Source organism: Macaca nemestrina, chromosome 18 (assembly GCF_043159975.1).
Source record: "Macaca nemestrina isolate mMacNem1 chromosome 18, mMacNem.hap1, whole genome shotgun sequence".
Taxonomy (NCBI): Eukaryota; Metazoa; Chordata; class Mammalia; order Primates; family Cercopithecidae; genus Macaca; species Macaca nemestrina.
The window spans coordinates 338,886-362,567 of record NC_092142.1 but is presented as its reverse complement, the minus strand read 5'-3'; the positions used below and the strand labels follow the sequence as shown (position 1 = coordinate 362,567).

The 23,682-nt window shown below is 49.4% G+C and overlaps 1 protein-coding gene across 4 annotated transcripts in view; it reads left to right on the top strand.

Annotated features, from left to right (window-relative positions):
• The window catches only part of LOC105471856 (disco-interacting protein 2 homolog C-like), a 220,576-nt gene that overhangs the window by 65,958 nt on the left and 130,936 nt on the right, over nt 1-23,682 (top strand). The gene's annotated exons all lie outside the window — the stretch shown is intronic.

The window sequence follows — 23,682 nt, the reverse complement described above, 5'->3', positions numbered from 1 at the left end:
CATGTATTGCAAGGGAAAAAGGAACTAGATCACCCCATGTACCCAAATGAAAATTTAAAGGGTATGGGCGAGTTCATTTGAACTCCTTTAATTTGTTTTTGTTTGTTTGTTTTTGACAGTCTCACTCTGTTTCTCAGGCTGGGTGCAGTAGTACAATGACAGCTCTCTGCAACCCCAACCTTCTAGGCTCAAGTGATTCTCCTGCCTCAGCCTCCCCAACTGCTGGGATTTACAGGCGTTAACCACCACACACAGCTTATCACCTCTTGGAGACTAGCTATGAGTTTGGGCATTCACTGAACTATATTTTGGTTAATTCTCAAAGTTTGTCACTGTTTATCTTTAATTTGCTAAAAATCTACATATATTGTAAAATGAGTTACATTTCCTTAGCATTCACGGATTCCCTGTTAGTGGGGCAGAGACGCAGAAGGGCAGAAGGCATTCGGACATCATCAGGTTTGCAGTTGAGTGCTTTCCCCGAACACACTGGAGCTCTGGGCTCTGTGGCCCCACGGGGGTCCTCTGTCCACTGAGGGGGCCAGGTTACCTGGGAGGTCCCTCCAGCCTCTGCAATTTTGCCCTTTTCAGGTTAACATCTCATCGTTGTCCTGGACAGCACTGCCTTTCGTTCACTGACCCATGAGTGAACAGCTGGTCAGTGGCCAGTGCTGCTTCCTTCAGCTGGGAGGTGGTGATGTGATAACACTTCCGTGGAAATTGGTTCTTGGTGTATTAAGGGTTCAGTTGTATGTTTATTTTTAATCTGCACCTCTGAATTGGTCTTTTGATTGCAAAGAGATTGCTTACTGGATTTGTTTCTGAATATTTGGTGGATAACAGGAGAACCTTGCTTATCTGTGTGTTCATTTAGTGTGTTTTTGCCAGGCATTTATATGGGTGTGTTAGCCCCTAGCACACTTTCTGTGTGTGGTGGAGTCATTGAAATCATTTATGTGAAGTCTCTCTTCTATCAAGGCTAGAGGACGTGGGGTGGTGTCTCCCTAAACTAGAGGGAAATGGCATTGTTGTTCTGCCCTCCTCCCTGGGAACGCTGGTGTTTCCAGGTCTCTGAACTTGGCTCCCACACTGGGAGAGTGGCTGTGGCTTCTGGAGCCCGTTTTGGGCGGGACTGACTCCTTCATTTGCTTTATTCCCCACCGTCTTTGCTGCTTTGTGACGCAGGGATGAGGGAGTTGGGCCCGGGGGCCTTGCCTGTGCCTGAAGGGCCCGATGCAGAAAACTCCTGGTGGGAAGGATGTTCCTTGAGGGCAGCTTTTGGAGTCTCTTCCTACTTTTAACTAAGAAGCAGCTATTCACATGGTTCTATTCTGCTGGTGTGTTTCAAAATAATTGGTGTAGAGTTGCGAAGATGTCCGAGACACCCATGATCCACTCCGGGCCAGCGCCGGGCATTGTGCTCAGATGCCTTCAGACCACATTCACATGCCAAAGATTCTTGCTTGGTTATTCTCAAACTTAAGAGAATCTAAAACGCGAGCCACGGTATGGATTTTCTCTTGAGCCCCCATGACTTTGCCTTGTATTTTGGGCATGAATGACTTCATCAAGGGGAAAGAATTTGAGGAAGGAGCCTCTGAGGCTAGGAGGGGGTGGGAAGGGGCGGGGGGAAGAGGAGGGAAAAGGAGCTGTAGAGGGAGGAACCAGGCTGGGGCTGGGGCTGGGGCGTCTCCCCATGATGCTCCCCAACCCCTGGCGCGAGGCCCCAGGGACTGACTGATTTTCCCACAGGAAATGTGTATAATTGCGTGTCTGTTTTGTGGGCTGGCCATTTGGATTGAGGGAATGTCTGTGTTGTGATTCCTTATTGATTCGAAGGTTGGAAAGGTTTGTGCTCAATACAGGGTCTCTTGGTGCTATGGGAAATGTGATCGCAGCTGCCTTCTGTGTGGGGAGAGCCCTCGAGGCCATCAGTGGTGGCCGGTGTCGGCCTTCGCTTCCCTGGGTGAGCTGCCCTCAGGGTGGCAAGGGAGGTCCTCGGTGGTGGCCGCTGTTGGCCTTCGCCTCCCTGGGTGAGTGCTGCTCCATCCCCGGCTCTCTGACTCCTTGCCTGCACCTTCCTCATTGGAAGCCGTGATCCATCAAATTTGTCCACGCGTGTCCTGCAGACTAGTGCTGACTGCAGGTTCAGGAGTGGTCAGAGGAGGCCAGAGGAGGCCCTCGTGATGCGAAGCTAAACGTTTAATGATGGCGCTGCTGAGTGCATGAGCCACGTCAGCCCAAGAGTCTGAGTAAGAGGAAACCGCGGGGTGGAGGGAAGACTGGACAGATGGGTGCTTTCCTCGGCCCCTGGGAGCACGGCCATGTCCACGCTCAGACCTCCTGGTTTCTCCCATATTTCCATAAACAGCAAGGGAAGGATATGGGGCACCCAGGGACCTCAGGGGTATAAGCTGTGTCCTCGCGTGGCCCCAGCTGTGGCCAGTGACGTTATTCTCTTTAACCTCAGGCTTATTTTCTATAAAAACACAAGGGGACAGAAGTAGTTCAAGGGCCTGTAAAGACTTATGTAATTGTTAATAGGCCTACTTTTATGCTTTCTTATGTATTAAGAGCAAATCATGAAACAAACTCATTTCTGTTTGAAGAAATCTTTACTGCTCTCATTTTTGTGGCAAGCAGCATTGATTCTTTGCTTAGTGAGCGTTAGTGCCCTCCTGCCCAGTGCTGCTGCCTGGCGTGTCCTCGCACACACCTCTGTCCATTGGTCTCCGTTCACTTTTCCGCCTAGAATTGTAGGAGGGGCGCTGGGATCTTAGGGCTAGAAAGAAACCCTGAAGACCACTTTTAGGGGCGACTTTTAGTCAGGGCTTCCAGAGAGACAGCCAGCCGGGTGTGCGTGTGTCTCCAGGGCGAGGCCTGCTGCAGGGGCTACAGAGTCCAAGAAGCCCCAGGACCCACAGCCTGCAAGCTATAGTCCTGAGAGGGTGTGGCTTGAAGACTTGAGAAGCGGAGGGTGCAGATCCCACCAGGGTCTGAGGAGCTGAGACCCAGGAGCACGGGCTCCAGAAGACAGATGTCACTGGCCCATCAGCCAGACAGGTGGAGTGAACCCAGTTTTCCCAGCCTTGCTGTTTTACTCGGGCCCTTGGTGGATAGGGTGGTGCCCCCCACACCGGCGAGGATGGGTCTCCACTCAGTCCGGAGACAAACATGCATCTCACACAGAAATAATGCAGAACCAGCCATCTGGGCACCCCGGGCATGCTCAGGTTGATGCACAAAACCAATGCCGCGCGTGGCCCTGACATCTGCGTGTTCGCATCACCCCACACACATTGCTCGGTCATCGCCTCGGTGAGTTTGTAAGCTCGTTGTGTGGTTCTGGGGCTCTTTGTCCCTGGTGATGACAGGCTCCCCACTGTCCCAGCTCAGGTATGGAAAGTGATGGCACCAGCGGCTCCTTGTTTCTCAGACACCTGAGTGGGTGCTCTGTGCAGCCAGTTCAACCTGCAGCAGCATCTGTTTCCTATGCCGATTCCATTCGGAGTATGTGCCTCCCTTCTGTTGAGGGTGCAGCCTTCTTGAAGGGAAGAACTGTGTCCTGTTCGCCTATATCTCTTGTGGTGTATCTCATGGCTGAATAAGTAGCTATAGGATACCTCGGTGGCTGAATTATAGGTTCATTGGAAGGAAAATTTTATACTTAGTTTTTCTTTTTGGGATGGAGTTTCACGCTCAACGCCCAGGCTGAAGTGCAATGGCACGATCTTGCCTCATTGCAAACTCTCCCTCCCAGGTTCAAGTGATTCTCTTCCCTCAGCCTCCCAAGTAACTGGGGCTACAGGCGTCTGCCACCATGCCTGGCTAATTTTCGTATTTTCGTTAGAGAAGGGATTTCACCATGTTGGCCAGGCTGGTCTTAAACTCTTGACCTCAGGTGATGCACCCACCTCGGCCACCCAAAGTGCTGGGATTACGGCCATGAGCCACCAAACCCAAGAACTTAATACCATTTTTTTTAAAATCATAATGGGCTTGTTAAATGCTTACATTAATGTTTATTTTTAAAAATGTTATCTGTGACCTTTCAGCTTTTCATAGCACTTCTCGTGTGAGTATTTAAAAAAGGCCCTTTAGTCGTGGGGGAGAAGCGGTTATCCCTTTCAGCAGAGGGAGATGGAGGAACAGGCCCTGATGGGTGTGAGCACAGGCAGTCACCCTAACCTTGGTGCTTGCTTAGGTCTATTCTCCGTTCACCGTAGCCGCATCCACTCTCATTGTCAGCTTAAAAATAAGCTTTTTCCTCTTTCTAATCAGAACAGTTAGTTTGTTAACCATCACGTTAAGGTACCGAGAATGATGGCTTTCAGGCCTCAGATATGACACAAGTAATAAATGCAGCTGACCCTGAACAACATAGGTTTTGAGCTTCGAAGGATCACTTATGTTAATTATTTTCCAACCAAACCCTTACTGGAAAATCCTGGCTTTGTGGAGGGCCGACGTTTCCTACATGCGGTTCCATAGGGTGGCCGCGGAGTCCTGTGGATACGTAGATTTGGGTAAACTCGGGGGGTGTTCTGGAATCCATGTCCCTGTGTATACAGAGGGACAACTGCAGCTTTTTAAAAGTTTGTGTCCTGCCTTGTCCTAAAAAGGTTCCAAGGTGGATGCAAAATTATTTCATGTTTTTGGTTTTCTTGGTGGGATATTGATGTTTATTCTTCAGTGTCTAAAACCCTGAGTGAACAGAGTTACCGCTTCAGGAACAAAGCCAGTCTGGAAACACATATTGAGATATCCACCTTTTCTTCATGGTTTCACAAAAGGCCATGATCATATTTTATTCAGTTGAACTGTAGGAAACTGCCGATATTTGCTGTTTTTGGCCTACAAAATGGCAAGTTCGTACGATATTAAAAACAAAGGCTTCCTGGATGGGGAAAATAGGAATCGGTAAGAACCTGAAGTTGTCTGTCATGGCTTCTGAGTCACAGGTAAATAAACCTGCGTGAGGGGAAGTTGGCTGTACAGTATTTTCCTTCTGTTTTGAGACTGTCAGAAAAAGGTCAGTTCCATTGCGTTGGGTCCCTTTGCCTCACCTTTGCTGCAGAAGGGACTTGCCATTATACCTCTTGTTCCCAGTGCCCAGGAGGCTGATGCCGCATAGAAGACCTGCAGGTCGGTGGATGTGAAACAGGCATCGGACACGCTGTGCACCTTGGGACGCATCTGAGAAGTGCGTGCTTGCGGCAGGTCTGAGGTGAGGGCGTGTTCCATCTCCTGTCCCTTCTCTGGCTTTGCAGGCCTTTGAAGTTGGTCCTGGAAAGTGAAATTAGTTAATGCTGATTTAAGCTCCAGGTCAAAGCCGGGGGGCCGAAGAGACCCGCCCTTCACTAGGGGTGTGAAGCATTGGGTCTTCCCATCAGGAGGCAGCAGGGACTCGAGAAAGTCCCACATGCCCTCCAGTTCCCTTATGTTGAAATTTGTTGTACTCGGCCATACCGGGTCAATTTGGGAGGTAAATGGGGGGTTCACATGGGGGTGTGCAGTATTCTTAGGTGTCAGGTGCGAGAGTTGAATTTGTAGAAGCTGTGCAGATAGGAAAGGGCCTGTCAGGGAGTGCTGTTTACATGGAGCAGATTTAACGCGAGGTCTGTGCTCTGCCTGGGTCCGTGTCTGACCGGTGTCTCCCAGTCTGCAACAGGACGTTCACGTGACTTGGCGCCATCGTCCCACTCTGTAGACGTCTGAGGATCTGTGCGCGGCTGCTCTGTGAGAATGAGTTGTGATAATGAACTGAGAAACAGTGAACAAACCCTGAATTGGTTAGCACTGGTTCCACGGCCACTTCTGCCGTGGTTGGAGTCATTCATAATGAAGTGTGCTGGACTCCTATGCAGAGCTCTGAATTTCAGAGGCCCTTTAACTTGGCAGCTAACCAGTCGCTTCCTTCAGAAGACATTTGAGTCCCCTTTACCTACCAGGGTGACCCTGGGAGTTTGAAGATGAGTGAGACAAGCCCTCCGTGTCTTGTGGATTTTACTGTCCAGAGGGGAGACAGATGTGGATGGTGAAGGAGGCCCTATCAGAGGTCAGTGCACGTCAGTTTTATTTCTTCAGTACTTGCTGTGTTCAGGCGGTGCCCCGGGCCATGTGCAGAGCATCTGGGGACCCTGCCCATGGCATCCCAGGCACAGCTAGCGTCTGCGCCATCTTCATACTTGGCCTGAGTTTTGGGGAAGTACCGAGGATGGCTTCTGCCTTTGCTGGAGAGAGTTGGAAGTCAGGGCAGCCCTCCACAAGGAGATGATCGCCAGCTGATTCCTCAAGAAAGGGAGGTGGTCTCCACATGGGTAGAGCAGGGCAGCATGCACAGACCTGGGTGTGGGGTCTGGGGCATGTGCATCTGAGTGGGTTCTGCTGGGAGACAGCAAGGGTGAGGTGTGAAGGCAGTTGGAATTTACAGGATAAATTATCACTAAGACGATGCTGGGAAAACATAAAATGGGGACTCTCTGGGGTAAACGTGGACTTAAGGTGACCCTGGGCGTGGGTGTTTCAGACTCTGAAGGCAGAGATTTAGGAAATTGGGGCAGAGCTGAGCTCCAGACGAGGATGAAGACCACCCTTGGGATGTTAAATGAGACAGGGGTGGAAACCCAGTGAATGTCCTGGGGGGTCAGTCCAGCAGGCAGGCAGCAGAGGAGACCGGTGTCCTCAAAGGCCCCTTGGGCCTGCCTCTCAAAGTGCTGGGATGACAGGCATGAGCCACTGCTCCCTGCTGATACTTTTAAAATTTCTAAGCTACTCTCTCTCATACCCACTCCCGTATTTTTTTTTTTTTTTTTAGACCAGGTTTATGGGTATATTTTTTCCAAGGGAATCAAAAAGTTACCTGTTTGAAGTACAAATAACACCGTGTTTAACAACCGAAAATGCCAATTTGCATAGAAGTTTCCAAATGCCCAGTTGGTTTGAGCCTTGCGTTGCAGTGTCACTACGTGCTCTTAAATTTCTACACGATGTATAGATAGCGAGGCAGGGACGGCTCGTACATCTTCAGGTTTCGATTCTACTAACTTGGGCTATATTTTCATTTATTTTGGCACACCTGTGGATGTGGCAAGCAATGCCAGGGTATTTATTTTGAAGCTTGTCCAACAACAGTTGGGAAGATTTTCACATTTTTAGAATTTTCATAGTAATAGTTATAATTTACAAAGAATTTAAAATTGTGTAGTCATTATTGTGTTTTTTTTTCTAGATGTGCCCTGAAACAGGGTTGCTAACTATCATTCTACATCACAGGATTCAGAACAGCACCCTTTTGGAGCAGATGCCTGTAATCGAGGAATTCCGCCTAGTCAGTTCACTTTAAACGTGTTTAAAAGGTTTTCTTTATCCTAGTTGGCACCTGTGGCTATAGTTTGTTTTCACTGCTGAGGAATATTCCGTGATGGAAAGCGTAATTCATCTGTTTTTCATATCGGTGGACATTTGGATTATTTTGGGAGGGTGTGTATGTCTATTCAGCTTTCATTTTTTTAAGGATTTTTTGTAGAAGATAATGTAACAGTGTAACATCCTCTGGTACGGAGCCAACACGAACTCTGTTTACAGCCACACAGACTCACACACAGACTCTCAGGCCTTGTTGCCAACGCACAGAACCATTTACTTAAGTTGAAACACAGTAGCAGAACCTGAAATCATGTGAACGGTTCCTCCGATCTTACACTTGGAATTCACCTTTTTATTACTATGTCTGCTAATTAGGAAGCCTATCAGTTATACAGAAAACTGAGAACGTAAAATTATATGTTTATAACAGAAAAAAACCTTATTTAATACCTCAGAACACATGGCTATGTTTTTCCCTCATGCCCCACCACTGTTTTCTTTGCTTGAAATGGGAAATGATACTTGAAAGCGGTTTTCTAGCGACTGTTAGAGTGGCATAGCTCTTCAGAGACAGAGGATGTAAAGCACACGGAGAATTTGTGTCTGTGGAATGTGATTTCCTGGTCACCTCATTCAGGCTGCTGCCGCCTTCCCCTCTGGCTGCCTGCACCGTGGGACGTCTGAGGAGGTCCCTGTTTCATCCTCTGGAAATTCTGAAGAGGAAGGAGAGGAGGGTGTGCAGGGTGTGGTGCATTTGTGTTGGTCCTTCGAGCTTTTATTTGGAGTCTCGGCTGCCTTGGTGTGGTTCCTGCCTTTATGTCCCTAGCTCGTGGCTTCGTCCTTGTGTCTAACTCACAGGCAGACAGATGGAAAGGGAAGTTGTATTCAGCCAACAGCTTGATGTTATTCTCAAGGCTCAAATCGACTGGGTATTTGGAGACTTCTGTGCAAATTGGCATTTTTGGTTTTTAAACACCGTGTCTTATTTGTACTTGAAATGGGTAACTGGTTCTCTGGGGAAAAATTTAGCCATAAAGCTGGTTCTTTAAAAAAAAAAAAAAAAAAATGGGAGTGGGTGTGAGAGAGTGGCTTAGAAATTACACCAGTAATGGTTGGGCGTGGTGGCTTAAGCCTGTAATTCCAGCACTTTGAGAGGAGGAGGCAGGTGGATCCCCTGAGGGTAGGAGTTCCAGACCAGCCTGGTCAACATGGTGAAACCCCGTCTGTACTGAAAATATGAAAATTAGCCGGGTATGGTGACAGGCACCTGTAATCCCAGCTACTTGGGAGGCTGAGGCAGGAGAATCACTTGTACCCGGGAGGCAGAGGTTGCAGTGAGCCAAGATCGCACCACTGCACTCCACCCTGGGCGACAGAGCAGAAACTCCATCTCAAAATAGAAAAAAAACAAAAAACTAAACAAAACAAAAACCCGGTAATGAAAACCTGATTGCATCATCTGTAATGGAGATGGCGGATTATTTCATTTTTAGTGACAGGATGAATCGGATATGTTTGCAGTATTGATTTGACAAGGGAAATGGTGAGAACCAAATGTGCCGCCCAGCTTGGGCCTCGCCGTTGGCAGAAGACCGTGGCGGGCAACAGACTGGAGACTCGGAGACCGAGGGGAGAATTCTCACGCTGTGACGCTGGTGCAGTGTGTGCTTCTGCACTCCTGCTGGAGGGAGCTGCCCCTTTGCCTTGCAGGCTTTGGTGCAGTGGAGACCTTAGGACCTGCCCCTCCTGGCACACCTGTGGGTGTGGCGAGCAGTGCCAGGGCTGAGGCACAGGTGCTGAGCCCGGAACGTGGGACGGGAGAGGCTGCACACGCCGGCAGGCGTCTGCTCCAGCAGCCGGGGGTTTCCGCAAGGGGGCGGGGCGTTGGTTTTCCTCCTTGAATTTGGGTGGGGAGGGTGTCCTGGGGTGCTGTGTCTGCACTTGTGTTGCTCTGAGGTCAAGTTGTGGCCCCGAGTCCCTGTCCCTCTGCCAAAGTGAGGATTTGCCCATTTTCAGGTCAGATTTCACTTGGGTCCGGGTCTCTAGGTGGGGGGGGCATTCCAAGGGGGCGTGAGCACGGTGGACGTGCGTGGGCCTCTTCCTCTCCCCTCAGCTCCTGGGTTGTGTGTGAAGAGCTGCCCAGCGGAATCACCCTCCTGCCTGCTGTTTCATTCACCAGGAATCGTTCTCACTGTGGACTCTTGAGTCAAATGTAATCCAGGAATGGAACATGCTGTTGCTAGATGACACACACAGCATCAGGAGCTTAGTTGGGAATTATATGATCTTACCCCACACCTTAAAAGTAAAGACTATGGTTGTCAGGCCTCTGAGCCCAAGCCAACCCATTGCGTCACCTGTGACTTGCACGTATATACTCCCAGATGGCCTGAAGTAACTGAAGAATCACAAAAGTGCAAATGCCCTGCCTGGACTTAACTGATAACATTCTACCAGAAATAAGTGAAAATGGCCGGTCCTTGCTTTAAGCGATTATTATTATTATTATTTTTTGAAATTCCTTTTCCTGGCTCATCCTGGCTCAAAAAGCTCCCCCACTGAGCACCTTGTGACCCCCACTCCTGTCCGCCAGAGAACAAGCCCTCTTTGACTGTAATTTTCCTTTACCTATCCAAATCCTATAAAACGGCCCCACACTTACCTCCCTTCGCTGACTCTTTTCAGACTCAGCCCGCCTGCACCCAGGTGAAATAAACAGCCATGTTGCGCTCACAAAGTCTGTTTGGTGGTCTCTTCACACGTGCGTGCATGACAATAGTTAAGGGGATACTGAAGTCTTTGGCAGCTCCAAGAGCTTTTTCAGTTTGTGTCAGGACATTTTAGGCAGAAGGAAAAGCTTGCTAAGATAATCTTACAGAAATGTTTGGTGCAGTGCCATTAACTCGTGGAATAAATGTGTAACTTTGCGTGGTGGCCCTCTGGAAAGAGATGCACTTTGAGTGCACCCTGGTCTGCTCGCTACAAGAATCGGCCGTGTCACCCCGCTTTCCGTGGGTCTGCAGGTGTGCGTGGTCCATTGCCCTGCACTGTGGCCATGGAAGGGAAGATGATCTGGAATGCTGGCGACAGTTATCGGTGCGTGTTGGTGTGTGCTGCTTTCTACAGGGGAGAACATTTCTGTTTAATAAACATCTCATCTCGATGATGACTCGATGATATTTGAGTCTCATTCAATAGTGTTTCTTGGTTCCTTCTGTTTTTATCTGCTTTCTAGCACTAGGCAAGTGAAGACATGGAAAGTAAAAACCCATCGAACTTGTAGAGACATGGTGTTGTGTAGGAGCAGACTGTAGCCTCTGGCTCTGTTTAAAGATTGTAGTAAACCTCTTACCTGGCATAGTCAGGGTGTAAATTATCTTGTTTAATCGAAATGTGTATGAGTCAAAGCTGGCGCCTGCATTGTTGATGAAATACCAGATTTTAAGGGAATATGTCAATGTGCTGTAAGATACCAACAAAGTTCCTCACTGAGGTTTGGCGCGGGTTCGGAGGAGCTGGGCCTTAGGTCACCAGGGTCGTCTCTGGGAGCAGATGCTCAGTGTGGGCATTAGTCACTTAGCCTTTCCAGAGCCGAGGAACAGCTCTCTGTGATGGTTTTTGGAACCTGTATTTTGAGTCAATTTGTCCCACTTGACTCGAAGTTGCCGCGCAATTTCAGACCTTTGCCTCCACCGTGCGCTCGTTTTCTTGTCCCCTGATTACTGCCTCGGCCTGACATTTGAGCCTCGTCGTTCATGGACACAGGCTCCGTGGTGGGCCAAAGGCCGCGACTCCGGCTTGCACAGTTCCGTGCCTCTCACCATGGCTTATCACATCACTCTCGGGATCTCCCGTTTAGAGGAAGAGTGTCCCTTTCCTGCAGGCCTGTGTGGTGTGGAAACCACCCCTACCTACCTTTCTCCTGTTTGAACTGTACCCTGAAGCTATTTCTGTTCTAGTCAACCATCAGAATTTAAGGAACAGTGATTTATGTAACTTATCACACTCAGAATTTAAGGAACAGTGATTTATGTAACATCACACACTTAGCAGTTCTTTATGAATTTCATTCTGTTGTGAAATTGCAGTTTTCATGGCTCTGCTGGTCTCACGTTGTGGCCCTTGAAATGAATTCCCTTCCCCATTGTGTGTTAAGGTTGTGCCTGGGAGCTGTTGAGGCCTCACCTCTGCTTTAGGGCAGTGGCTTTGCTCTCCTGACAACAGGAAGAATCTTATTTAGAGCATTTCTAATGTGGTTTTTGCTTCCAGACAGAATTACTTTTTTCACAGAGACAGCCACTAAAGTCATAAATTATGCTCAGGATGCACACAAGGGTCAGCTGACAGAGTGGAATCCAGAACAGATCCAAAGACGCAAAAGTAGTTCAGTGGAATTTGAGTCTTTTCAACAAATGGTGCTGGAATTATGGGACAGCCGTATGCAAAAGAGTGAAAACAGGGAGAAATTCCTGTATGAAAATTAAGGTGGACCATAGCCCTGAATGTAAAATACCAAACTACAAAACCTGCAGAAGAAAGGGAAATTGTGGAGACCTAGGGTGAGAGCTCTTAGCCATACCATGATCCATAATCAAGGAAGGAAACAAGTAGGTAAGACTCATCAAAGTTAAACTTCTAATATAAAAGACACCCCTAGGGAATTGAAGAGACACATTTTCGATAGATGGGGAGAAGATGTCTACGAACCATGCAGCCGGCAAAGGACTCGTATCCAGAATACACAGGACTCCCACGGCTCATGACAGAGAACAAACCACCTGACTTAAAAGCGGAAGAGACCTGAACAGATGCTTCGCTGAGAAGGACGGGAGGATGGCCCGAAAGCATCTGAAATGACCTTCAGCATGACTGGTTGCACCGAGATGTGCAGCGAAGCCGCAGTGAATTTGTTCACACCCCTGCTGGAGCGCCTGACTAAGGTCTTTCGACAGCCCCAGGTGCTGGTGAGGACAGGCAGTCGGGACTCCTGTGCGATGCTGGGGTTCAGCACGGTGCAGACAGCTTGGCGGTTTCTTACAAAACTGAACTCACACAAACGTGGGTCCCAGTGACCCCAATCCTGGGTATTTACCCTAGAGAAACAGAATCTGATGTTTAAGAACAACTGTGCCCAGATGTTAATAGCGCTGTCTATAGTTGTCCAAAACAGGTTACAATGTGCCACAGCCATACGTGGAATAATAAATACCCAGCAGCCCCGAGGCCTGGCTGTTGATCACAGGACACCCTGGGTGCACCTCCAAGCACGATGCCCAGGAAATCGTGATTTTGCGAGTGTTTTGCGACAACACTCGCAAAAGACAGACCCGGGGGATGGGAGGACACGGAGAAGGGTGGTTGCTGAGAATGGGAGGGTATGCTTATGAGGCCCCGTGAGTGGGTTTGGGGCTGTTGGACTGTTCTGCTTGTGTGATGACGATTATGGGAATATTTGTGCCGAAATTCACAGAACTGAACACTGTCCACTTTACAGTAATTTTTAAAAAGTGGTAATATGCTCATTTTCGGTACTGTTTTTAATGGAAGATGGAGTTTGCAGATGATTTGTCAGGGCAAGCCTGTCTCAAGAGTTTGTAGACGATTCGTTAGGGGCCTGTCTCGGCCCTTGGGTTGGGTTGGGTTGGGTTGGGTTGGGTTGGGTTGGAAAAGCCTTCTCTGTTGTGGGCAGTAGTACGGGGCATGGAAAGGATATTGCCAAGGAAACATGTAGAATCCTTTGAGGAAACGTGTATTTCTAACTTGCTATAAGATAGAATTGGAAATTGTAATGGTTTTGTTTTCTAGAATCTTGGTAGAATAGGGAAGACAGTGTAATAAAAGCTAATTTTGAAATGAAGAATTTTAAAGATTTTCAACAGCAATTGCTCTAGGAAGTCACCCTGGAAATGTTTTTAAAGATGTTCAATAGCAATAGCTCTAGGAAGAGTCACCCTGGAGTTGCTTCTTGAGCATTGGTTTCCTGGCTGTATCTTCCGACTTTCATTTTTAAGTTTTGCTGTGAGTTGGGGATGTGTGGGAATAGCCATCCCGGCCCTGCAGGGGGGTGCATGTGCCCCGAGGCCTGAGGCACTGTTTCAACCTAGCTTGCAACATGGGGACCCTTGTCAGTGGCTGGAGTAAGAGTACCAGCCTGGCAGGCTGGGGGGAGCCCCAGGGTGGTCTGGGCACTGTCCTCCCTGCCTGCAGGATGGCAGCTGGAGGAGCTCGAAGGCTGCCTGCCTCGTGGCTGTCAGCGCAGCAGCCCCTCCTGGCCCTGGAGCAATCTTTGGGTCCATGAGTCTCTGCACCGGGACTTGCCTCCTGGGACCTCCGCCACTGTCCTGAGGGCCCTGGTGCCACTTTCCCGGTGGGACCCAAGCCTCAGGCAGCTGCGACCCCAGATTCGGTTGCTTTCCCTGCCGTCTCATTCCAGCACGAGTGCTCACCTCACTCAATGTAGAGCCTCAGGTTCCTTCAAGATCCCCAGAGATGGAATCTCCCAATTTAACAAGATAGTTGGTGACAAGATTTGAGCGGCACTGATTTAACTCAGCTTCCAGAGTTTACGTTCCCAAGACACAGTCCTGCTCCTTCCCTGGCCTCATCCTGTGTGGCTGGTGTGGATCCGGGGTTTCCAGAGGGTGGGGCTGAGGCAGGTCAGCAGCAGGGGGATGGCTCATTATTGATCGCTTGATGCCTTGAGGATAACTAGGATTAATGACCTTTATAGGGCTGTAGTTTTGGAGTATATATATGTGCGTGTGTGTGTATGTGTGTATATATATATATATATATATAGGTGTGTGTGTGTATATATATTTAAACGAGGTAGACATGGTTATCACTGCATTTTTCTGACATGAAACTTGGAGAGCAGAGGGTTTAGGAAACTCCTGAAGCCACACTGTCAGCGGGACCCAGGCGGTCTGGCCTTAGACCCTGCACTGCTTGCCCCTCACCACGCTGTCAGCAGACCCGGGTGGTCTGGCTTTAGAACTCACGCTGGTCGCCCCTCCCTGCCACATTGTGGGGTTTTTCCTGCTTCTGGGCAGCATTTGATAGCTTGTGAAACAAGACCAAGACTTACTATGAGTGGATATGCCATTATCTGAGATCCAGAACGTTTCCTGGACCTGGCGTTGCCGATGTCATGTAAGGGAAGGTAAAAACATTTTCATTGTGGTCACTGGGGTTCCTGAAATGGTATTTTTCCCAGTGAAAGTTTACTCATAAAAATCTTTTAACTCAATACTATGTGAACAGGAAGAAATGTGTTGGGCTCTAGTTAAATGTCTCAGAGCCGCAGAAGTAAATGAGGGCACCTTCCGAGCACAGCCTCCTGGAGGAGGCCAAGGACGTTTGTCTGGAGGGTTTGCCATGAAGCAGGACTTGGGCAGGGCTGGTCTGCCTAGGGAGGCCTCTGCCATGATGTAGGTTAGTTGAAGTAGTTGACGGGTGGTGGCTTGAGATCGGTGGTCCCCGAGGAAGCCCCTAGCAAGGCCGGTTTCCGTGGGATGGAAAACTGCCGTTCAGTGGCTGTAATCCTGGCTTCACAGGTCTGAGATACAATCCTGCCCTTGGATACTTGGATCCCAGCCAGGTCAGATGGCCCTGAAAGGACATTCGGACTGTGATGGCTGCACCCATTCTCAGCCTCTGTAGGGTCTCCTATGTATGTGTGTGTTTCCATTTTCTTTCAGCACAATTTCTCCCAGTGAAGTCGTGAGAAATAGAAGGAAAGGTGGAATGAAGATGTGATTGAGGAAAGTGTGGTGTGGTCTTCGACCTTATTTTGCCTTGGTTGGTGCTCAAGAACTCCACCTGACCTCAGAGCTGAGCGTTTCTGCCAGGAAGTCCTGCCTTTTATCCTACCTCGAGGCCTGTTGAGACACTCCAAGAAGCTTCGTTAACAAATTGCCTTTTCCTTTTACAGCAGTTGGATATATTTGCAGCAAAACAAAGGAATAACCCCCCAATATGGTGATGAAATGCATTTAAGTATAGATAGCATTCAGTCTTGAAGGGCCTGGGATTTTAATCATCTTTGGGTCATGTAACAAGTGGTGTTGGTGATTAAAATCTCCTGACAGCTTTGTTCTGTCACGTTCCTCAGTTTTGAATGATGATCTTCCTGGTGTTGTACCTTGGAGGGGCGTTTGTGTCAGTAGAGAGCAGAGTGGTGGTTCCCAGAGGCTGGGAAGGGACAGAAGTGAGGCCCCTGAAGGACAGTGGTCTTCCTGGTTTAGGGGTTTGGGGCTCAGCCACCTTCCTGTGTCCGTGTAAATTATACCCAAAATCATTTTCACTCGCCCCACTGTAGTTGAGTATTGGGGCTTCAGGATATGTGTGTGCCCACGTCACCTGGGCCGTGATCCTGGAGTTGGGTGAGGCTGATTCCCGGGTTTATAGAATTACTCTGGGATTATTGAAAACAGAAGCACTTGAGGCATTCATAATGCTATTTCCTGAACCTAATTTATGTTCAGTTCTTCAGAAACATTTATCTGAGGAAGCATCTATAATTTTTGTTTTCTGCCACTCAGTGCTAGAAAGAATTGTGCAACACTCAAGTGAGTGGCATTATTCCTCTCCCTCCACCATGCAAGCAAGATTAAAGGTACCTCTGGCTCCCCTCAATCTTCTCATCTGCAGGGTGCCTGGCATGGCAGTGTGCTGCCTTCTGTCTTCTTTTTGGGGAGAATTAGTTGTGTTTGTGTGTACTGCTCAGCTCAGCCTCGTGCAGTTGTGTGGGTGAGGAGCTTGGATGCTAGGTGACCCTCCCAGGCCTGCCTCCCACCTCCCTAGGCCTTGTTCTAAACTGACAGATAAACAGTGTGTTTTGGAAGAGGACAGCAGCAGGGCAGGAGAGAGTTTGTTCAGACTTTCTCCTCGCACTGACATTTGAGCCTTCATCCAGCCTGGGCACTTCTACAGAGCTGCGTTTGTGTGTTGCAAACCATTCCCTCCCAGTAACCGTGCTTTCAGAGGTTTGGAAATGTGACTTAACTCATCTTCAATTTAAAGCGTACTATTAAATTTTAGTGTTGAAACTGATGTATTTTATGGCCTTTATTTGATTTCTCTTGATTTTTTTTTCCCCATATGAGACATGGCATCTTAAGGGAGACAGCCTGGTGTTGGCCCCCTTTCCTAAGGATGGAAGTGAATTCTGAAAGCCCTTTATGTAGGCAGCGAAATAATCAGGGAACCGTTATTATAGCTATGTCTGTCCATGTAAAGCGAGCACGACTCATAAGCAGAAAAAAGTGCAGCCCGGGGGCAAGGTGAGCCCTAATGCTGCCTGTGCCTCACCTCCCTGCCATGAGGAACGGAAGTGCAAGCGCAGGTGGTTGAGTTAGCCTCCAAGCACAGCCTGCACCCCCCTCACATCCCTCTGCATCTGCAGGGGCACAGGCCGTGCTGCCACCCCTCGCTCAGTGCCAGGGCTGATGCATCAGGAACAGGGGGTACTGTCCGCCCCTTGCTCGGTGCCAGGGATGATCTGTCAGGATCCCTCGTGCTCATCTGGTCCTCATGTCTTCATCACCGGCCTCCTGCTGGTAACGGGCTTGTTATTACCTTGGTATGGGTAATAACATACCCATACCAACGTATATAATAACATACCCATACCAAGGTGTTGTGGGGCGGTGCTCAGTCCTCCGAGGGAATTGGCCCTTAGCCGATTCATATTCAACAGGGCCGGGAAATGGGTTCTTGTTCCATGTCCTGGATCCCAGGAAGCCCTTGCCCTGGACCCTGTAATGCCTGGGGTCTTCCTGAGAAACGCTGGTGCCAATGGAGCACAGCCCAGCCCAGCCCCCTCCAGTTTCTCCGCTTTGTAACTGCACTTGTGTTTAGCAAGTCTTCCAGGACTTAGACGCTGCTTGGTGTGAGCCAGGTTTTGTGTGGAAAGAGGACAGATCCGAGCCGGCAACCAACCAGCCCAGAACCATCTTTTATGCTTCCAGATTCTGTGTCCAAAAACTTACCCGTGGACATTGAGGGTGATGCATTTCTGCTCCAAGACATCTGTGGACTCAGCTGGAGGGATGGAAAGGATGTGGAGCCTCTTCAGTCCTGGCCTGGGCTTGGACCTGCTGTGCAGCCTCTCAGTGGCACCAGGGCCCCCTTGTGTCACAGTGGCCTCGGGTTGGTGGCACTGCCCCAGGATGTCCCAGGCTTCCTGATAGTAGGGCCTGCTTGTGCCATGGCGGCCTCGGGATGGTGGCACTGCCCCAGGGTGTCCCAGGATCCAAGGCCAGTGTTCCTTCCAGCGAAGGGAAGTTGTACTGTAAGGTCTAGTCTCGGAATGAGCCTGGGGTCCTATCCTTCAGAGCGGTCCTGCACTCACCACAAATCAAGCCAGGGGAGGCCCTGCCAGAATTTGCAGCTGTGTTTCAGGTTGTTCCACAAGACCTCTTTTATTTTGGGCTACTCAGGTATATAATTCTTATACTCTGGTTTTTTTGAGACAGGCAAAAAACAAAAACAAAAAACAAACACCTTTTTGTTGCCCAGGCAGTGGTGTGAGCACAGCTTACTACAGCCTTAACCTCCCAGGCTCACGTGATCCTCCTGCCTCAGTCTCCTGAGTAGCCAGGACCCACAGGCACATGTTCCACGTGTCCCCATGCCTGACTTATTTTTGTATTTTTTGTAGAGATGGAGTTTTGCAATATTGCCCAGGTTGGACTCAAACTCCTGGACTTAAGCGGTCCAGCTGCCTCAGCCTCCCAAAGTACTGAGATCACAGGCATGAGCCACCGTGCCTGGCCAAGTGTGTTTCTAATTTCAAAATTAAGAGGACCCAGAGTCAGTTAATGACGTCTCTGCTGGAACGTGCTGCTTATAGTACATTAGGAAAAAATCATCCAGAACTTGGAAAAGGGGCTGGACAGACACAGCCCTTGGAGGTTGTCCGATGAACCCCTGGGGTCTTTAACCATCTGGAGGGATGTACCATGTCAGACTCACTGTTGTCGACCGGCTGAAGCCCAGGTTTCATGAGGTTATGTGTCAGCTTGTAGTACTTTCTCTGGCAGAGATGCGAGTGACTTCGCTCAATGTGAGGCTCATCTCAGGGACTTCATGGCCTGAGGGACGGCAGCCTGTTTGAGCTGATCGCGCAATCTCGCGCTACCCTTATTTTCTGAAACGCCTATGAGTGACTTCTCACACGGTCTTTGAAGCAGCTTCATGCCCGCGCTCCTTGGTAATGATCGAATGCTTTTTTTGACCCCTCATCCCTTTCTTTGGGGGTGATCCAGTCTCAGTTCTCATGATGTGTTCTGCTTCTGCAGGAATTTCTGAAGCTGCTGAGTGTAGAAAGCACTGAGGAGGCTGTGCTCCCACCCCTGTGAGCCTTCCAGGCATCACCCTCTCCCCTTGGCGAGGCGGCGTCCATGGCACACCGAGGAGGCTGTGCTCCTGTCCCCCGTGAGCTTTCCAAGTGTCCTCGTCTCCCCTCCAGGGGGACAGGAGGAACCTTTCAAACCCTTCTTAAACTTGTTTTCATGTCTTTGTTTTAACAGTTTTCTTTGCATTGTCTCCCTTATCCAGAAGTGAGGGTGAACGCTGAGTTATTCACGGGAGTCAAGAAACCACACGCAGCCCAAAGTGACGTTTGTTTCCCTGAAATGATTTGTGTGTGTTCACCTTAAAATGCAATCAGTAAAACAGGTGTGTTTTGAGGAATGACTTTAAATTACTCAGGTGAAAATGTGACAGTTAAATTTCATCATCTGTGCGGGTGTCCACAACCCCCTTCTGTGATTGCGTGTGAGTTTGTGACTTGTGGTTATTTTTGAAGAAAGAAAATCTGTTGCTGGGGACTTCAGATGGTGTGCTGGGATTGTGTAGGGTGGACATCGGGGGCTTCAGTGTGTGGCTTCCTTGAAGAGGTTCAAATTAAGGCTGAGAGTCCCTACTCCAAAATGCTACGAAACCTGAAACATTCTGAGCTTCCTCATGACATTCGAAGGAAATGCTCTTTGCAGCACTTTGGATTTCAGGCTGGGGATGGTCAACTGGAAAGTGAAATATTGCAAGACCCTTCTAGCCCCAGGAGCTTGGATAAGGTCATGGAGGGGGCCTGTGCCGGGTGTCCCTGGAGTGTGAGGCAGCCTGGGCTCGCTGAACTGGTTTTTGTAGGAGCCACAGAAGGGAAAGAGGGTCAAAGTGGCCACGTCTGGCTCCTGAGAAGGCTGGACCAGAAGGAGGTGGGCGCAGAGTGCAGCAGTTGAGTCCCCAGCGTCCGGGGCTCTTGTCCCTGGTGGAGTTGAGAGCCTCCTCTAGTTGTGGCCTCTCCCCTGTCAGCAGCCACTGAGGCCTGAAGGGAGAGGGGGCTGAGGAGTAGAGGAAGGATAGGCCTGCTTCTGGAGAGGGCCAGCATCAGCCTGTGCTAGCCTCGTGTGTTACTCCTGCATCCAGGGTGCATGGCCGTGCCTCGTGGTGTAGTGGTTCCCGGGATGCACAGCGCTTGTCTGCAGTAATAGCTTTGTCTCCGACCCTTGGAGGCAAGTTACCTTTTTCCCCAGTGAAAAGAGGTAGAAAATCTTACAGAAATGCATTTGCTCTAATGTCTATTTTCCGATAAGACATGGTCGCTTAGGCTAAATATTTGGGAGGTCAAGGCAGGAGGATCACTTGAGGCCAAGGGGTTGAAGACCAGCCTGGACAACATAGCAAGACCCCATCTGTGTAACAGAAAAGTTAGCTGAGTGTGGTGGTGCGTGCCTGTGGTCCCTGGTACTCTGGAGGCTGAGGTGGGAAGATCACTTAAGGCTACAGTGAGCTGTGATTGCTCCACTGTACTCCAATCTTGGCAGCAGAGCCGAGACCCAGTCTCAGAAAGAAAAGTAAAAAAAAAAAAAAAAATCCAGAAATGTCATTCTTTTTAAATCATCCCAAAAGAAAAATCGTTTTTTTCTAAGAATGTAAAGGGAAACTGATAAGATTCTTTCCTTGCATTGTTTCTCCTTTTCAAATATGTACAGTAGTCCATCCACATCGTCTCTCATCTCATTACAAAGCAGCAGGTGTCTTTGAGGTTAGTGGTGGTTCTCTGTGTCGCACCTTGGAGAACAGCCAGCATGAAACCTCTTACCACGATTGTGCACATCGTTTGTAGTCCCAATTAAAATCCTCTCCAGAGATGCTTGTGCCGCTTATTATAGCAGAACTTTGGTTGTGCTGAAATGTGCACTCAGCTAATGGTTTTAAGTTCATATCTGAGATGATGCTGTATAATTCCTGAAGCGTATGGGATCAGTAATGATTGAAGATAATTCTGGCTGATGTCATTTGGAGGATATTTTTCACTTCAAGTTAAAGCTTCCTTCGCGATAGTCATTTTGGGATTCATTTAACTATGTGCTTTATTTCATAGCTCAAATTTTCATTAGTCATTTCATACCATAGGATTTTGAAAGCAGATTTGGCAAAATCTTTCTAACAAAATGTTTGCTTATGACGTCCCAAGGAACAGCACTCAGAATTGCTGGTAACTGTGGTACATTTTAAGGCTGATGATAGAAGTCACTTGAACGGTAAGGGCTGCTTTGTGAGGCAGATGGGGTTTGAACCCCGACCCTCCTGATACACCAGTCCTGACCCTGGCCTTCTCTCCTCTCCACTGGGAGATGAGAAGGATGCCAGCATCCTCCTCACAGGCTGTCCTGAGAGCCCTGGACTAAGGGCTTGTGCTCCTCTTGCAGGTGGCGCAGATGTGGGGGCTTGACGATATACACACTGCAGGCTGCCAGTGTCGGGGTAATCCAGTGTTATTCATAAAGGGGGGATTTGCTTTGCTCCCCTGTAGACCAGGTGCGGTGCTGCTGTTGTAGCAGGTGTGTGGATCCTCTTGGGTGGTCCTCAGGTGGACAAGGAGTCACCGATTCGGATCCCCAGTGTTAGATGTGAGGGGACCATGGACCTCATGTGTTCAGAGGGGAGGAGTAAAAAGTTTTGCTTGTAATTCCAGGACTGTCTATTCCAGGAATGCCAAACCACTGGCTTTCACCTGACGCTATCGTAGGTGACACTGTCTGGAAATGAGGACTCATGTTCCGCATACCTGAGCCCAGTACCCATCTCCCTCCAGGGCCGTGGCCGAGCCCTCCTCATTTCGCTGGGTTGCCAGCCTGAGGATCTGTAAGCCCAGTGATGTCTCCAGTCTCGGCCTCCCTCCCCGTGGGGACAGGAGGTGGCTTCAGGAGACTGGTGATGAATGCCTGAATGAAGCCGACTTGTGACTGCAGTTCTGTCTAAGGGCCTCCCCGGGTGTTAGATGTCAGTAAACGACACCTGTGTGTGCATCTCATGTGATGAGAGAAACATTGGGGAAACCAAAGCTTGTGGAGTCTGCAGGTTCTCGACTTGGGGGTGTGTGTACCTGTGTACTTGGTGAGGGGTGTGATGTCTGGAATGATTGTGCAGGTGTGTTACGTTTGTGCGTGTGTGGTGAGTGTATTTAGCAGGTGTGCTGCAGTGAGCATATTCATGTGTGTTGCATGTATTTGAGGGTGTGTGTGGAGTGTGTACACGCATCATATTTGGTGAGTGTATTTGAGGGTGTGTATGGAGTGCATACATGCGTTTGCGTGTATAGTATTGGGTGAAGGGGTGGCATGTGTGGAGTGAGCATGCACACGTGTATGCTGTGTGGGGGGTTTCTACGTGGTCCTCCCCTGAGCCTGCTCCTGGGCCCTGCTGTCCTGGCAGCTTTACAGTTTGGTGCGTCTTTGATTCCGGAAGATTCTGGAACCAAATTCTGAAGCTGTGATCACAAACTTGCAGTCCTGGAGGACGCTGGCCCGTGGAGCCGGCACGAGGGTCTCTGTGCTGGCCTCTCCCTGGGCTCTGTCCACAGAAGAGCATGTCCGATGATTGAGCTGTGCGGGTCTGTGGCTCCCCAGCCTCGAATCAGCCCTCGGTTCTGTCCCACCTCTGTTTTTCTTGCTGAGGTGCTCCGGGAAGTGGTGCCTGGGATGGCGTTTTCACCCTGGGGTTGCTTCGCCAGCTGCCCAGGTGCTGGCTGCCTGAGCCCTGCTGCCGTCCTGGGTGGACGGGGCTGTCGCGGGGACATCCCTGAGCACCCGCGGGAAGGCAGGTTTAGGAAGTGCCAGAGGTGAGTGGCTTCCTCTCACACTTGATTTTCTGGAAAGTTCTGGGTCTCCTATTTTTTCCTAAGGGAAGTTAGAAACTGAGTTTCTCTTTAGGGGAACGTCTTTGCAGCGTCTGTTGTTTGAATGTTCTCCAGGTGTGGAATACTCGGGGCCATATGTGTTTGGGAGCATCCGTGTCCTGAGCGAATTCAGTAGGGAATGGAGAGAGGCCTCCTGTCAGCTTGGCCTCTGTTTCCAGCTTGTTGATGGTTGAACGCTGCTGGTATCCCAGGGAGAGTTAAACACTGGGTGGTGTGGGAAGGGAACGTTTGCTCTGACAAGGTCAGTGGGAAAGCATCTAAGCAAACCTTGCTGTTCTCTGGGCTCCTCGGGGTTGAGCTAGTTTTGTGGGGTTGAGGGAAAGCTACCCTTGTTCCTGTTCCTCACCATTTGAAAGGTGTCCAGGACACGTTCCTCTGGAGAGGTGATGCGCGTGAGTGGGGGTCAGTTCGTAAGCTCTGAGGTTATTTGGGACCTGTCAACTGATTTCCTGAACACACAGGTGCTTGGTAAAGGTGTTCCTGATTAGCTAAAACATTTCAACAGGATGTGATAGCTGGTGGTTGTTTAAAGACTATCACAATTTTCCTGCTACTTTTTAAATGCCTGTTGAATAAGGCAGGATACACATATTTTTCTTTTCCTGTCTGCATACTTGATATTTTGTTTTTTGTTTTTTATGTGGGTGTGCAGCTAACAGGAATTAGAAGCAGTCTCAGCCCTGGGGAGACTTCAGGACCGCCTCAGTCAGTGCTGAAGGGAGGCAGGGATTTGGGGGCTACCACCTCCATAGGACGGACACCAAGGGCCAGAGGTCAGCAATCTCAGTGAGGTCACAAAGACGGGCACACCCAGCACCCTGGCCCATGTGCCTCTCCTTCACCTTTGTCTCTGCTCAAAGCTGCTCTCCTGGGTCATCACGGGTGATCTTTAGGCACGTGATTGGTTCTTGCAGAAGTGGTGTCAGGCTGTGGTCAGTGTGGGCCCTCAGGACTTCCATGTTTTTGGCTCACATCAATATTGGGCAGTGGTGTATGTTTGTTTTGGAGTGGTAGATCCGGTGGATTTTGGCTTTGCCAACTCATTTAATACCTGTTCTCCTAGGCGCGGGGACCCTCTCGTAAGCCGCATGTTCTCCTGGGTTCTG